The 16,164-nt window shown below is 44.8% G+C and overlaps 1 long non-coding RNA gene across 3 annotated transcripts in view; it reads right to left on the reverse strand.

Annotated features, from left to right (window-relative positions):
• LOC142070559 (uncharacterized) overlaps positions 1-12,129 on the reverse strand; it is a 265,748-nt gene extending 253,619 nt beyond the window's left edge. The window contains exon 1 of one of the 3 annotated variants that reach the window (XR_012666418.1): positions 11,635-11,824. This is a non-coding gene — a long non-coding RNA (uncharacterized LOC142070559). Of the gene's footprint in view, positions 1-11,634; positions 11,825-11,980 lie in introns of those variants that run through there. The other 2 variants (XR_012666419.1, XR_012666417.1) reach the window with 2 other exon arrangements.
• Between the last annotated feature and the right edge of the window lie 4,035 nt (positions 12,130-16,164).

Consider the following 16,164-nt stretch of genomic DNA (forward strand, 5'->3'; position numbering starts at 1 on the left):
CACTTCCCTTTCTCTGGAGGTGATAGGAATACAATCCTGTCCTGATAATGCCTAACAGCCCAATAGCACCTTATTTCAATGTGACTAGTTTGGAATGTGAGGATGTGACCGTTCGTTTCCCAGCTTATGGCTGCCTCTGCTGCTTAGCCAAAGGCCTTATACAGTCAGACAGTGATTTTGATTCTCTCTTTTATACCTCTAGAACTAGCTAATTGATAAGAATACACCTAAATTAGAGTATAGGCCTTTACAGACAGGCCTGAATATCTATATCCTAACAAGCGGAACCAACGTTCCCATTGTTATTGCTGCTTGCTGTGTGCTCCATAATATCTGTGAGAGTAAGGGGGAGACATTTATGGAAGGGTGGGAGTTTGAGACAAATCGCCTGGCGTCCGATTTTGAGCAACCAGACACCACGGTGATTAGAAGAGCACAGCAAGGCACGCTGCACATCAGAGAGGCTTTGAAAACCAGTTTCATGACTGGCCAGGCTTCGGTGTGACAGTTGTGTGTATTTCTCCTTGATGCAAACCCGCCCCCCTTTGTTGATTTTAATTCCCCATAAGCCAACCACCCTCCCCCCTTCAAAATAAAGTAACTATTGTTTTGAAACCATGCATTCTTTCTTTATTAAAAAAAAAGGGGGGGAGATAACTGACAAGGTAGCCCGGGTGGGGTGGGGGAGGAGGAAAGTACAAGGCCACATTACTTATTGTAGTCAAGCTACAAATCAAACTGTTTGAATGACAGCCTTCTGTTGCTTGGGCCATCCTCTGGAGTGGAGTGCTGGGTGCCCAGAGCCTCCCTCCCCGCGTTCTTGGGCATCTGGGTGAGGAGGATATGGAACTTGGGGAGGAGGTCAGGCAGTTGTACAATGGATGCAGCAGCAGTCTGCTCTTGTTGGCTTTCCTGCAGCTGTACCAAATGCTTCATCATGTCTGTTTGCTCCCCCATTAGCCTGAGCATCACCTCCTGCCTCTGCTCTTCGCGCTCACTTAATGCTTTCCCAGCCTCTAACACTGAATGCCTCCATGCATTCAACTGTGCCCTATCAGTGCAGGAGGACTGCATGAGCTCAGAAAACATGTCATCGTGAGTGTGTTTTTTTCACCTTCTAATCTGCAATAACCTCAGTGATGGAGATGATAGGGGGAGCCTAGAAACATTTGCACTTGGGGGGAGACTAAAAGGGAGAGTAAAATTTAAGATGATACATTTCTGAGAACAAAAGGGAGACTCTTTCACTGTGAATCAAACAATTCACAGCAGACAACACATGTGCTTTAGGTACAAAGTTGCATTTTGCCTTTTATATGGAGTACCTGCCGGTATGGTGACACATCACACATGGCTGGGCAACAGAATTCGATTTCTATGCAGCCATGGTAAGGTAAAGGGTACGTGGGGTTGGCTTCTTATGCATAACATGTGGGAATGGTTTCAAACTGCAGCGCCATCCTTTCCCATAGCAAGCAATGGGTTGGGTTTCACATTTAGAAGGAGGGGCTGTGGTTTTCGGGTGGATGTGCAGCACACACCTCCCCCTACATGTCTATTCTCCGGGATGATCCCTTTTAGCCAAGCGCAAACAGCCTAGCATGAACAGCGTTCTTTTACTGTTCCCTTACAAAAATTCCCCTATTTCAACCAGGTGACCATGAATGATATTACTCTCCTGAGGCTAACAACACAAAGATATAGACCAAATGTTGCTTGAATGCGACCAAAACCCAGGACCATTCGCTGCCATGCTTTGTGTTGCAATGATTCCAGAATACTCTCAGAATACCTCCAAGAGACCTTCATGGAGATGTCTTTGGAGGATTCCTGCTCCATCCCCAGATATGTGAACAGACTTTTCCAGTAGCTGTACTGGCTGTGAATGTATCCCAATTCTTCAGGGCAAATCAAACATTAAACACTATTGCTTTTAAACCCTGTACTGTAGTTACAAATGTGCACTCACCAGAGGTGCCTTCTCCAGCTTCAGGGTCAGGGATCCCGCCTTTGGAAGGTATTGGCTCCCGGATGATGAAAAGGTCCTGGCTGTCGGTGAGAACGGATTCACCGCTTGCCTGCTGCGCATTCTCCTCCTCCTCATCCACAAAATCCTCCTCCCTGTTGCGTGAGACTCCCCCCTTGCAGGTGTCCACGGACAATGGTGGGGTAGTGGTAGGGTCCCCTCCTAGAATGGCATGCAGCTGATCATGGAAGTGGCATGTATGGGGCTCTGACCCGGAGCAACCCTTTGCCTCCTTTGTCTTTTGGTAGACTTGCCTCAGCTCCTTAACTTTCACGCAGCACTGCTGTGTGTCCCCGTTGTAACCTCTCTCCAAAGTGCCCTGTGAGATTTTGGCAAATATATTTCCATTTCTTCTTTGTGATCAGAGTTCTGCCTGCACAGATGCTTCTCCCCATACAGCAATCAGATCCAGTGTCTCCCTTTCGGTCCATGCTGGAGCTCATTTGAGATTCTGTGGGGACTGCATGGTCACCTGTGCTGCCAAGTGCGCCATGCTGTCCAAACAGGAAATGAAATTCAAAAGTTCCTGGGGCTTTTCCTGTGTGCCTGGTTAGTGAATCGGAGTTCAAAGTGCTGTCCAGAGCGGTCACAATGGAGCACTATGGGATAGCTCCCAGAGGCCAATACTGTCGATTTGCATCTGCACTATCTCAAATTCGACCCAGCAAGGTCGATTTTAGCACTTCTCCTCTCGCCGGGGAGAAGTCAATTTTAAAAGCCCTTTAAGTTGACGGAACAGGGTGGTTGTGTGGACGCGTTCATTTTAAAAATCGACCTAAAGCGGCTAAATTCGACTTAACCCCGTAGTGTAGACCAGGCCTAAGTCTTCAATGGTTTTGTGTCCCTTTGATCCCAATATCTTGGGCCTAGGGAAAATAAACCTGCTACCCTAGCTGGAACCAGGTGGGTGGGCATGTCACAATTAATGGCTCTCCCAAGTGTTCCCTTAAGGAACCCTGGTATTCTCTCTGAAGGCATCTTCTCTCTGCCATTATTTAATTTCCTGTTTGTTTCCCCCCACCCCATGAGCCTCCTTTGATTTAACTCCATGCAATCAAGCAAATTAACAGTAAGTGAAATGATGCACATAATATTAATAAACACAGAAGTCTCCCACATTCTCCATACCATTACAAATAATTCAAGTGTCTGAGAAGTACAGGCCTCCTGCAAGCTCCTGACGCTGTATGATTCACTCACACCTGTTCATCATTTGTAGTTATAACAACTGGTATAATCCAGTTAGATTACTTGATTAGCTGTCCATGCATTGATTCTAGCATGAGAAACGCCTAAAGTGCAAAAGTGGAGGTATTTGAAGGTGTAGCTAAAGTCCTGTAGAAAAGCACTAGTACACTTCTGTGATGGAAAGTGTAAAATAGTTTTGTGGCAAGTTTAGAGTGCACATACTGGGGCACAGTTCATCTGGTGGCCATGGAATTGCCCATGGAATTCACTCCTTCCTTACTGAACTGCTCCAGAATCTGAGTTTTCATTTAAAATCAATACATGCTTCTTGCCCTCATACTTTTAAAGATAATAAGCATGAACCAAGTACAAAGCAATGCCACATTTTCTTCCCAATTCTGGAGACAGTGGGAAAGGTATGAACTGCCCAGTTCATTTTAACAGGTTAGCTCAAACTAAATCATGACAATCTTATTGTCATTGTTTATTATGTCACAGATTTTTCACAAAAATAACCAGCTAAAATGTTTATCCTATAATCCAATACTGCCTCCAACACCCCCAGTTGCCAAAAGGTGCCAATTCATAGATGTGCAGATTCAAAGGCCAAAAGGGATAATTGTGATAATCTAATCTGACTTCCAGTACAACTCAGGCCAGAGAACTTCATCAAAATAATGCCCAGAGCCTATCTTGATTTAAAAATTGCTAGTGTTGGAGAATCCACCACAACCCTAGGCAAACTGTTCTCTTTTCAGCTGTGAGGCTCTCCAACTTCTCCCCACACCCCCATCAAAAATGTCAACAATGTAGTTATGCATTGTCAATATAAAAGTATGTGGCATATGAGAAACTGAAAACATGGGAAGAGTATACACTGAATTTGGTATAAACTAAATGGCAGTGGGGAGTGTACTGATTATATTATTCATTTTCATATGCAATTGATTATAAACCTCATTTTTAAATTTTTAAACAAGCTGCCAAAGAATTTCTAGTCTGCTGCACCAGAATGCCATAGATGCCAAAGGCTTTGCTGCAGAATTTAGGTCCAATTTGCAACAGAATACATGAAATGTAATATAACTTACCAGTTCAGTCTTAGCTTACTGCAAACCCTAATGGAAGGGCGCCGAAGAGTAGAAGTACTCAAACTTTACTGCACCAGCCAGTCAAAGAGTAGGCCCTGGTTGTCCAGCAAGTTTATATGCTGTATAAAGGCCTTCTTGTGAACTCAATTACTCAGAACATGCATATATAAAAATCACCCTACGAATACAGAAAGATTACTACAAATATGCAGAGGTTTTATTTCTGAACCCCTTAATAAATCTGATCAAGAACATGTCACAAGAGATGCAATATACACAGCAGTATTTTAGTAGTAATTGGTATATCATTTGAAAATGCATCCTCCAACATCAAATTATGCATTATACTATGGAAATAATGGTATTCCAATCTTTCTAATGAATACAAAAGAAATCTTAGGGCCAAAAATCTCTTTTGCTGTAACTCCGTTTACTTCCATGGAGCTCTGCCAGCAAAGAACATGACCTTTAATTTGTTTAAGGTTTCTAAATAATTTTGGTGAAATGCATGCATGCAAAGGTGTTTTGAAATAATTCTGTGAAACTTTATGTGGATCACCACAAACCTACCAAGTTTTAAAAATCATGCTAGTCTACAATATAAACAGGAATCATTGTCAAGCAGTTAGAGCAGAAGACCGGGTACCAGCATCATTGGGTTCTACTCCTAGATATGCTACCTGACCATAATCCAGTCCATTAGTTTTGAGTTTGTGGAGAGATATAAATTTTTTTCCCCTGTTTCAAAGGAATCTGTTCTTCACATGACACAGCCTTGAAGATCTCAGACAGCTAGCATCCAGCCACACTCTTCTATCCAATGCAGCTTCAGTTAACACCGCAGACAGTGAATAAAAGCATTTTCATTTTTAAAAGCTGGCGTTCCTTAATGGAGGATGGTGCTCTTTATCCTTTAACTCATTTTTAAATATGGTTTCGGGGCATCACTTATAAGTAATACCTAAAACAGTTACGTTTAAGGAAATTGTAGGTCTGAGACCCTGCCTCCGCCCTATTTTTAAGTTGCTTTTGTCTTTTGTGTCCTTTGCCCCCATAAATTTGTCTGTCTGTAATCTTTCAAAACTAATAATTGTCAACATTCACATCTACTTCACTATAGCATATACCTTTGTTTTCCTCTCCCTCCTCACATTACTCAATTCTCTTACTGTCCATGCCTACTAGCATATTTTACTTGCCACTTCCTCCTGGGTTTTGCCTACTTATGGCAGCCCTTGCGCTTCTCCAAACCTGGGGCTGTATAGCACCAAATATACAGTGTCTGTTTTCCCTAACACTGCAAATTGATGCTACAAGGATCAACAGTATGAGCATCAAAATGATGCATGTCTCAACTGCCAGTTACTTCTGACAATCTCAAAGATATTAAATTTTAGATTAAAAGATAGTCTCTCCAAGACTATTTTAAAATCAAGTTGGACATTTATGTCCTTGATCCCAGTCATCTGGCAATGAAAAAGACCAAAGTGAAAGGAGATGAGTAAGAGGGGACATGCTAGAGATATAAAAATAATAAATGGTACAGAGAACGTAAATCAGATGTTTTTATTTTCTCTGCCAAAATACAATGGCAGTAAATTTAAAAACAGGCCAAAAAGATTTTTGTTTACATACTACATAATTAACTTGTCACAAGACATTGTTCTGTTGTGGCTTACTGCTTAGCAAAATTCAAAAAATAAATAGTAATTTATAGGGTTAATTAAAACATTCACATTAGTTAAGTTTTCTTTTGTAAAAAATAAAAAGGTATATAAACCCTCTTGTTTTTGATAGCATAAGCCAACCTCCAGCTAACAGGATTTACCAAGGAAGTACTTTCTCAGCTGGTTATCATACAGTTATCCACTCTGAAAGTCCTTGCACCTTCCTGAGGCATCCGATTGTAGACACTGTCAGAGACAGCATACTGATCTAGATGGACTACAGCTCTGATCTCATGCAACTAATCCAATATTCCTGGAACTATTAGTAGGAAAAAGAAAAAAAAAGTACTCTTTCCCCCAGTTTGTCAGTCTCACTTCTATGAATCTGTTTGTGTCAGTTATTATTACTTTACTTTTATTCAACCTACTTGATGGAAATATTCTGCTTTTCTTCCAATAAACAGAATAGCAAAGCAGCACTCTGCTTAGATTTTTTTTAACAGAAATAGAAGTGATAGTTAAAAGCCAGCACTGTGCTAGATGAAGACCAAATGAAAGCCATATTCAAGTGAAAACCAGATAGAATGAACAAACAAAAATGGTTTTAAATTAAACTTCTACCTTCGCAAAACATGCATGTGCGCTGCTTTTAAACTACTACTTTTCCTATACTCAACTGGAATCATTACCTTCTGCCTTACTTTAATAAGAAGTGAAAATTAAGAAGTGGTAGGGCCAAGTTGATAAACAATTGAAAGCTGAAGCCAGCCTAACGAGAGGAGGAAAAAGTCTGGGAAAGGGAGAAAATGCTTTTAAACACACACAGAGTTAGGAACTATTCTTTGAAATCAGTGGAATATTTCTCCTTTATGGCTGCAGCTGCTTATTTTGACCTACTCTGAAAGACAAAGTAGTCTAACCAGAATTAGAGAAACCAGCATTGAGGCTTAAGACCAAACAAGTTACCACTCTTGCTTTTTCTAAGCAAGCTAATCCATAAGCGGGGGGAAGGGAGAAGAGAAAAAGAGTCTCCAGTGCCACTCAATTTCCAGTATCCTAGATCCCTCCCAGTCAGGCTCCAAGCCAGGTCACAGCAGAAAGTCCAGAGCAACAGCTTGTTTCTCTGATAAATTATATTCTCCTTTCACAGGCAAAGGAAATACATCCATGCACATCCTTCTGGACCCCTCTACAGCATTTGATACCACTGATCAACTAATATCCTCCTGACCCAAAAGATGCTGTAAACAGAAGTGTCCTGAACAGAAATATCCTGACATGGCTCTCGTCCTTCCTCTCACTGTGAGCCAAGAGCATTATTATGGGAGAGCAGTCCATCTGCTTAGCAGAACAGGTCACCAGGAATATGTCATCCTAGTTCTCTGCTCTGGATCATGACTGAGTAAGGAGTTAAAGTCTGTCTTGATATTTAAAATCCTTTATGTGATTTACCCTAGCTGTTGGAAAGATCACCCCTCTCTTCATGACCATGTTCTCGCTTGACAGGTACATTCCACTGGAAATAGGAAATGGCATAACATAGGGTACAACTTTTTCTGGAGCTATACCAAAACCAAGAAACTCATGTCTGCAAGAAATATGAATAACCACAGAACTCACCCCATTCAGAACCAGATGCAAAGCTCATCTCCATCTTACCTTTCCTGCAATAAGTCCATTATCTCACACACAAACACAATTCTGAAAAAGCTTAACCAAGATAGAACTATCTGCTGGAAAGGGAGAGAGATAATTTCTTTTTAATTCTTGAGAGATGCTCAGATTCAACTGACAGGCACTATAAGAACCTATATAAATAGAAAATCTTAGAAGGATTCAGAAACTAAATATAGCCATTCCACCGCTATTTGTTTCTCCTGGTGTTAGATCGATATATTGATTTTGTTAGTGTTTTGAAGTTACAATCAGGTGATTAGAAGTAGCTCTGAAGCATGTAGCTGTACTGATTTTTATGACTCATGACCAACTATGATTAGTCAGATAGCAATAATTTCTAACATAATATAATAAGGATTTAATACTATCCAAAGCAATTTTTGGGTACTGTATTCTGAAGATTTTTTTCTGATAGCAACTGATCTCACATTTTTCACAAGTAAAACCCATCAACAAATGCTGTATAGTAATGTACCTTTTTAAATAATGTTGGAAGGATTAAGTCATCTTGGTGGAATATGTACCATCAAAAGTTAGTATTATAGAGCTACAATCCCTGAACTCAAAAGTTTGTCTACCAAAGTAATCAGGAGCATTGTCCCTATATATCTGGAGCCTGACTAGGAAAGGTCTGAGATATCTGAATGGTGGGTTACTATTGCTGACTGTCCTTACACTTGAATATGACTACACTTTAGTGACTAGAAGGATGTTCTTGGTGGAGGGCCTGCAGCTCTGGAAATCACTTCCCCCGCTGAGCCATTTCAAAAGTGATTAGCGATTTCCGGTGCCCAATCTGAGACATTTTAAGGGCCCCTGATTTTCAGAATGTTTTGCGAATTGGCCCTCTGAAAATAAGGCTCCTTAAAAAGACTTGTCAAGTTGGGCACCCCCCAAAAATCCCACACAAAGCACCCAAATGTATTTATCATTTCTGAAAATTTAGGCCATGAGCTTTGGTCTGAAGAGGATGCTTATGGCTAACTGAATTCATTTTAGGATTGAGTTCATTTAGTTTGATGTGACCAGTAAGTGTTATTGATATTTTGTATTTATCCTCCTAGCATTTTGACTGGCTTTTGTATGTAAGCTAATAAATTATTCCAAATTTTATTATAATTTCATATTAGCTAGGAGAAAATTAAGTTGTAGACTTATCAGTAAATATAGTTTTAAAGAGACCCACATGCTAAAGTGGCTTAAACTACTTCCAATTTCCCCCTGCTCCTTTGTTCTTAATGGAAATCAAAACAGAGACAAATACTTAAGTAACAAGATCATATGATTTTTTCCCCCAGTAAATACTCTCCCCACTAAAAATCCAACCACAACTACCAATAGAGGAGGAAACTTACTAATAACGCTATCTGAAATGTATTCAACACCATAATAATGCTATGATGCAACACCAGTGTGAATTCTGTGTTTGGCATCTCCCGTTTAAGGAGGTCCATAAGAAAGTGTTTTTAGAACAATTTCTACAAATATCAATTTTCTATACTTGAAAACTAAAGCTGGAGAAACATTTTTGTACAATACCACTTACAAAATTTTAGAAAGCCATAGCTGTGAATCACCTGTTTATGAAAACCAAAGATATTGTTTTGGTTACAGCTCAAAAAAATTTTTTTTAAATACACACACACAAACACAAAGTTGCTCTGCCTAGTCTAAACAATCAGAAATACAGTCAAGTCTTTTTGGTTACATCTCAAAATTACAGATTATATATATAAATAAGATGCTACTAAACAGACTAGAATATCATCTTTGGGTGTTTAGACTAGGCAAAGTGGGGGGTTGTGTGTTTTATATATATATATATATGTTTGTGCACACAAAACTCACTCTGCCTAGTCTAAACAATTACAATACAATGTTCTCGTGTCAAAACTTTTGACATTGGTTTTAATATTTTCTCAAAATGACTTGCAAGAGACTTGGAGTTATGAACCAGCCAGCTTAACAACATTAAGGTATGAGAAAATAAGAATTTTAAGAACATATTTATTAAAAAGAAAGTTATTCTAGGAGTTCCACGCGTATACAGTTAGTTGAAAGCTAGTACAGTGCAATGTTGAATGAAGACAAAAGACATAGGATAGTTCTGCCCTCTGCAGGGGGTATAAAGGTATTAATTAAACCTTCTATATAAAAAAGCGATATAGTACTTATGGAAGCATTGTACGAACACTTTAGAAACAAAAAGGTTTAGAAAAGTCTTCATGATATATTCTTTATGTAAACTATTAAACCATTACTAATGCAAAGTTTCAGTGCACAGATGTTCAAAAGCATTCATAATATTTGATAATATTTGGCAGCAGCAACTAAAAGCTTCTACTGAGTAACTACTATGTAGGGATAACTGATGGATATTAATTTTTTTAAGTTAACTGCAGTTCAAAAATCAAATACTTTATAGTGTCTACCTTCAAGGTGAGCTGGCATGGAAAATATACCTTTTATGGCCCCAGTCCTGTAACTGCCTCCACTTGACTGACCTCTGAACCAAGACAAAGGGAAGTACAGGATTGGGGGCCTAAGATAGCCTCCCTTAAGACTGATATGAAAGTCTAGACGCAGTGTTTCTCGAATGCGGCCACCATGGCCACATGCCTTTTCTTGCGGCCACAACCTCCTGGGCTGCTATTGGGGAGGAGAAAGTAGCTGCCCCTTCCCATTCCTGTTGCTCCTGGATGCACAACCTTGGTGTTGATTGCTGGGGTGCCAGCAGGGACCTGTGGAGACACCTGGGGCACAATGCTGAAGGACCAAGCAGCTGGTGAGTTCCTCACCTTCCCAGGGGCGGTAGGGCTCAGGCTTCAGCCCTGGAGTGACGGGGCAGCAGTCTCTGGCCACAGGGCTTCGGGCTCCAGCCCCCCACTGCCTCCCCCCACCCCCATTGCCCCTAGTCCCCGCTGCCTTCCGCAACCCCCACATCCACATTACTTTGGGGGGGCTCTGCCCTCTCGCTGCACTAGATACCGATTTTTCAACCACAGGGCTCTCCCGGGAACTGCAGCAGGGAAAGGAGCAGAAGGTGGGGCTGCCGGGCAGCCCCACACTGGCAGCTCCTCCGACACCACCGCTATACCGCCCCCAGACCCGCCCTCAGCCCTGTCCTCCGTGGGGCTGCCGTACAGACCCCAGTCAGGAGGACTCAGCTGCGTGGAAGGGCTAGGGGTGGTACAGCAGCCCTGCCGGAGGAGGGTTCACGTTCTGCTCCTTTCACCGCTGCCATTCCCAGGATAGCCCTGTGGTTTAGGGCTCTCCCGGGAAATGGAGTGGCGAAAGGAGCAGAACGCTGGTAGCACCTCTGGCTTGGCTGTACTGCCCACGGCCCTGCCCCTCCAACCCTGTCCTCCGGCGTGGCTGCTGTACAGACCCCAGGCAGGAGGACTCAGGAAACGCAGCTGCGTGGAAGGACTCGGGGCAGGGCTGGGGTGGCCCCATGTTCTCTCCTTTCGCTGCTGCGGTTCCAGAGAGCCCCTCCAGCCCTTCCTTCAGCTGCATCTCCTGAGTCCTCCTGCCTGGGGTCTGCACCGCAGAAGTCTCCGGCGCAGCAGGAGGAGGACAAAGCCCACTGCCTGGTAACATGGGATGGATGTGGATCATGGGGAGGGGATGGGGAGAGCACGGGGACACCAGCCTGAGGGTAGGACGGGGGGGGGCGTCACATGGGGAGGTCACATACCCCTCCCCCTTTGTGTCCCTCCCACGAGCACACTAGCAAGAAATGATTTCTACTCGCACCACTGACTGCACTAGAGCAGTTTTCAACCTTTTCCCCTTTTGTGGGCCCCTACAAAGTTCTGACTCCAGATGCAGAGGCCCCTTTGGAAATCTTAGGCAGCCTGCAGACCCCGAAGGGTCCGTGGACCACAGCTCGAAAACCACCGCACTAGAGGGCACACCAGCTCCCCCGTGGGGGAAGCGCGACTGAAAACAACAGCCACCTAGATCGACAAGCCCTGTCACGCACCTGTCAAGTATTTGCGAAGTTTCCTCCAGCAGAATTCACGACAGACCTGGCCTGCAAAATGACTGGCGGGGCCACACGGAAACATCCCAGGATTTCACGCGCCTTGCCACGGCCTCGGGGCTCTGCGCGGTGCCAGGGTGAGACAGGCTCCCCCCGCCCGGCCCCACCTACCCGCGACCTGCCCGCGGGCCCTCCCGCCGTCCTCCCTTCCGCACGGCAATCCCCGCCAGCGGAGCCTCTCTCTGCCCCGCCCGCTCCAGGGCCCGGGCTGCCGCCGCCGCCCCCCGCCAAGGGGCACGGAGCTCCCTGCCCTGCCCTGCCCGGGGCGTGTCTCCCCCGCACTCACCCTGCTCCTCCCTGGGGCCGGGGCCGGGGCCGCCCCCGCTCTGACCCTGGGGCCGGGCGGGCCTGTCCCGCGCCGCCTGCTGCCCCCGCCGCTCTCCCGGGGGCCAGAGGCGCCTCCCGCCCAGCAAAGGCGCCGAGCAGCAGCTTTGGCCTCAGGCTTGTGCCTGGGGAGGGGAGCCGCCCCCGCGAGAGAGGCTGCGCAGGTGGCAGGACGGTTCCATGTGTAAAACCCAACCCCTGAAGTGTCTCTTCATTGGGGGCCAGTCAGTGCCATGAGGCGAGGGACCCGGGGCGATCCAGCCCAACGGGGAGTAGGAAAGGAGGGGCAGGTAGGGCAAAGAAGGGGATACACGGGGGCCCAGCGCATTTAAACTAGTTATCAGGGAACTAGGGCTGCTAATGGAGTCTAATTAGGCCCTAATAATCTTCCAGGGGAAGGGGTAGAAGCTCCCCCTCCAGATATTTAAACCTAGAGGAGACCTAAGAAGGGCCGTACTGGCTCAGCCCTTCCTACTTGTATTATGTGCTTCCTTTACTTCCAAGTATTTCTTCACACAACGCACAGTCAACCTGGGGAACTCTTTGTCAGAGGATGTTGTGAAGGCCAAGACTATAACAGGGTTCAAAAAAGAAGTAGATAAATGACTGTTAGCCAGGATGGTACCCATAGCCTCTGTTTGCCAGAAGCTGGGAATGGACAACAACTGTCACAATAAAATGTGCCTCCCCCCACGGGGTCCCCTGGGTCTGCACCAGCATGTATATTGCTAACACCTTTGTATGCATTGGAAAATATCTTCGGAAGGGTTGAAGGTGTGAGTATGGAGTGGAAGATTCCTTTGCAGGTTACAAGAGGCTGAAGGGGGAGGAAGGGAGAAAGGAACGGGTTAACTCTATGATCCAGCTAGGCCCAAAAAATAAGGAACAAAACTGCAGCCCAAGGCTAGCACACACAAACAAGCTCTCTGCTGCCAAACAGCCAGAAGCCTGTATCTCAACCCCAGCCAGCCATGAGAAAGGAGAACTAAGCCAGACAGAACTGAAGGGGTTGCAAAACTAGTAAAATTGTGAAGGACAGTGAGTTAAAAAACAGTCTTGCGACCCTGAAACTGATGTGTTTTGGGGAAACTAAGGGAGCCACAGAAGGCCGGTTCAAACTGGTACCGAGAGCACATGGGACAAGGGTCCCTGGATGAAAATGCCCCCGGAAGAACCCGGGGCTTAAAACCCTTCTGAGAGCTGAAGCAAGTCGGAGATTTACAGTGGATCCAAGATGAATTGTGCAAACGGCAGAACTCTCCTCTACCCTTCCCCCCCTTTTCCTTATTTTACACCCAGGCTTGGCCAGCCTTGGGTTGTGTGTGTGTAAATATGAAAGTGGGTTAAAGGGCTCAGGCACTAACGCTTTCTTCCTCCCTCTGAGTGACATGGGGTGCGCCCAGCACTCACTGCTGTTATTTGGTTCATAAAGCTTTAAACTTAGTCACTTCGTGTGCTCCTTCATCTCCTCCCCTAAAAATCCTGCAACCTCACCCTGATCTGAAGCCCCAGGCAGATTGGTAAAATAAGTCTGTCACACAATGAACGGGTCACTTGTTGATTACCTGTTCTGTTCATTCCCTCTTGGGCACCTAACATTGGCCACTGTCAGAGGACAGGATATTGGGCTAGATGGACCTTTGGTCTGACCCAGTATGACTGTTCTTATCCGCCCAATCTCCCTGCATCCAGACCCCCTCCCATGCCCAGACCCTTCTGCCAAACCTTACCCCCCTGCACTCAGAACCCCCACAATGAGCTCACTTCCCCTGCACCTCAAGCACCCCAATAAGCCAGCCACACCCAGATCCCCACTCCACTGAGCCCCAACCATTTGCACTTGGATCCCTACCCCACTGAGCCCCACTCTCCCAGCATCTGGACCCCCCACTGAGCTGTCCCACACCCAGACCCCCGCTGAGCTCTATCCCCCACACATCCAGACCCCCTGCTGAGCCCCAAACACCTTCACCTGGACCACCCCTGCAGATTCCAATTACCACTGCACCCAGAACCCCACCCCCCAACAAGTCCCTGTGCACCCAGGTCCCCTCTGCACCCAGATCCCCCACTGAGCCACCCACACCCAGATTGCCCCACACAGAACCCTCTCAACCGATACCTGGACCTTCCCCACACTAAGTCCCTCCACATTTGGATCCTGCCTTGCTGAGCCTGCCTCCCATGCCAGGTGCAGAGGGGCAATGCCCTGGGGTGTTTCTGGGGCAAACCTGGTCCTTGCACTGTGTCAGGGTTGGGTGCAGCCTCACTGCTGAGTCCATGTCATGGGGGTGGGAGAAGAAGAGCTGCTCAGTGATCTCCCAGCTTTGTGCAGCCAGTGGCCTCTGCTCCCCAATGCTGGAGCCATGCTGGAGCCTCCACATTTGACAAATAAAATGTGCAGAATTTTAAAATATTCTCTACCAAAAAAAGTTTAATTCTGTGCACAACACCCAAAGGAGAAAATTAAGAAACACATCACTTTTAATACTTCTAGATCCAGCAGCAGCCTTTAACAGAGTCAAGCATAAACTGCTGCTAAGCTACCTACAAGTTCTGGTTGACCTTGATGCAGACACAGGATAGTTTTGCTCATAACATGTCTACTACATCCCAAAAATAGCAATAAGAAGTTGCCCCTCTTGCCAGAGTTCTCAGTTGCAGAACCCCTCCCTTCTCTCTCCTCTGTTTGACACAAATGTTAGGTTGAACTGGTCGGGAAATGATTCCACAAAGAAAATGCTGAAGAAAGTGAAACAAGTACTGTTTTCATCAAAAATGTCTGGACACTTCCCACAAAACCTTTTGTTTTCTCTAACCTCCACTCCCCCCAGGAACACACACACACACAATTTTCTGTCGAAGTTTGGATGGGAAAGTATTAACCATGCCTTAATAGCATTTCAGTAAGGGATATTGTAAGATGCAGCTAACAGCCATCTTCTCTTCTCTTTCTTAGCAGAGAAAGGCAATGGCAATAGTCTGAAAAAAGCCATGTTTGAATGAAATAAGCTTATGCTTAAACCTGGAAAGAAGGGATGCTTACTGGAAGAAGCGCTTGGAGGAATTGGAAGAATCTATTACTGAACCCTCCGTTGACAGAATTTGCCCTATGGTTATCAAAGTGGGGCAAAGTCTGTGTCCTACTAGAGAGTTATCTCCTCAGACACATACACAGCAACAGTGGAAAGAAATATCTGCTTTCACATTTGGCTAGTCTGAAGACCGTGCCCCTTCCTCTTAGCGGTGTGTCATTCCACATCTACCCAAGCCTTTGTTACCTCTAGGCAAAGCTAACACAAAGCATTCTTCTTAGCAGTGGGAGCAAAGGCCCAAAGTAACTTTTGCTCTGAACAACATGAAGCAGACAGTCTTAAAAGGAAAGGAGAAATTATTGTGATAGGCATTATAAAAATAATCAGAATATTTAAGTATAACAAATTGACAAGAGCATATTACATTGGTACTCCAGACTCTCCCTCCATCTCCAGACCAGCTTCAAAGTCATCATCTTTAATGTGGGTTAGCATGTTAATAAGTTAGCTATCTATAGAATTCTCCTCCTGCTTCATTCTGAGAATGCTATGATCAACAGGGACCCAGTGATTGACACAGCCCATCCTTAGATGCATGGTTATGCCCTAATCTCCCATCACACAAGTTTCTTGGCACTGTAGCTCATGCAGAGTGCAAGTCTTCTCATGGTCAGAGTATGATACCAGACTCTCCTTTTTGTAAAAGCCTTCTGTCAATAAAGGAAGCTGCTAAACAAACTGACACCACCTTCCTTATCAACATCCAAACATAACCCTTCAGAAAGGCAAAAATAGGCAAATAGGTAAAGCAGAGGTCATGTTACACATCTACTAATGTTACCCATTAGTTACACATCTAATTCTGATATTTGGTGCCTACAGTGATGGAATAATTAGAAATTCATAGATAAGGCAAATTTATTGGTGCAGATTTAGGGTTAGAACTGAGATTTTTGACTCCCAGTCTTGTGCAGAGACCCTTAGACATGCCTCCCTTGTCATGTACAACATTACACAAATGGCTAGATGTATATGATGGGATTTTTTTCCCCCTCACAGTATAAGCACCAGTATTGATCACTGTTGGAGGAAAGGTGCTGACCATTTGGAC

This window comes from Caretta caretta, chromosome 1 (genome assembly GCF_965140235.1).
Source record: "Caretta caretta isolate rCarCar2 chromosome 1, rCarCar1.hap1, whole genome shotgun sequence".
NCBI classification, from domain to species: Eukaryota; Metazoa; Chordata; order Testudines; family Cheloniidae; genus Caretta; species Caretta caretta.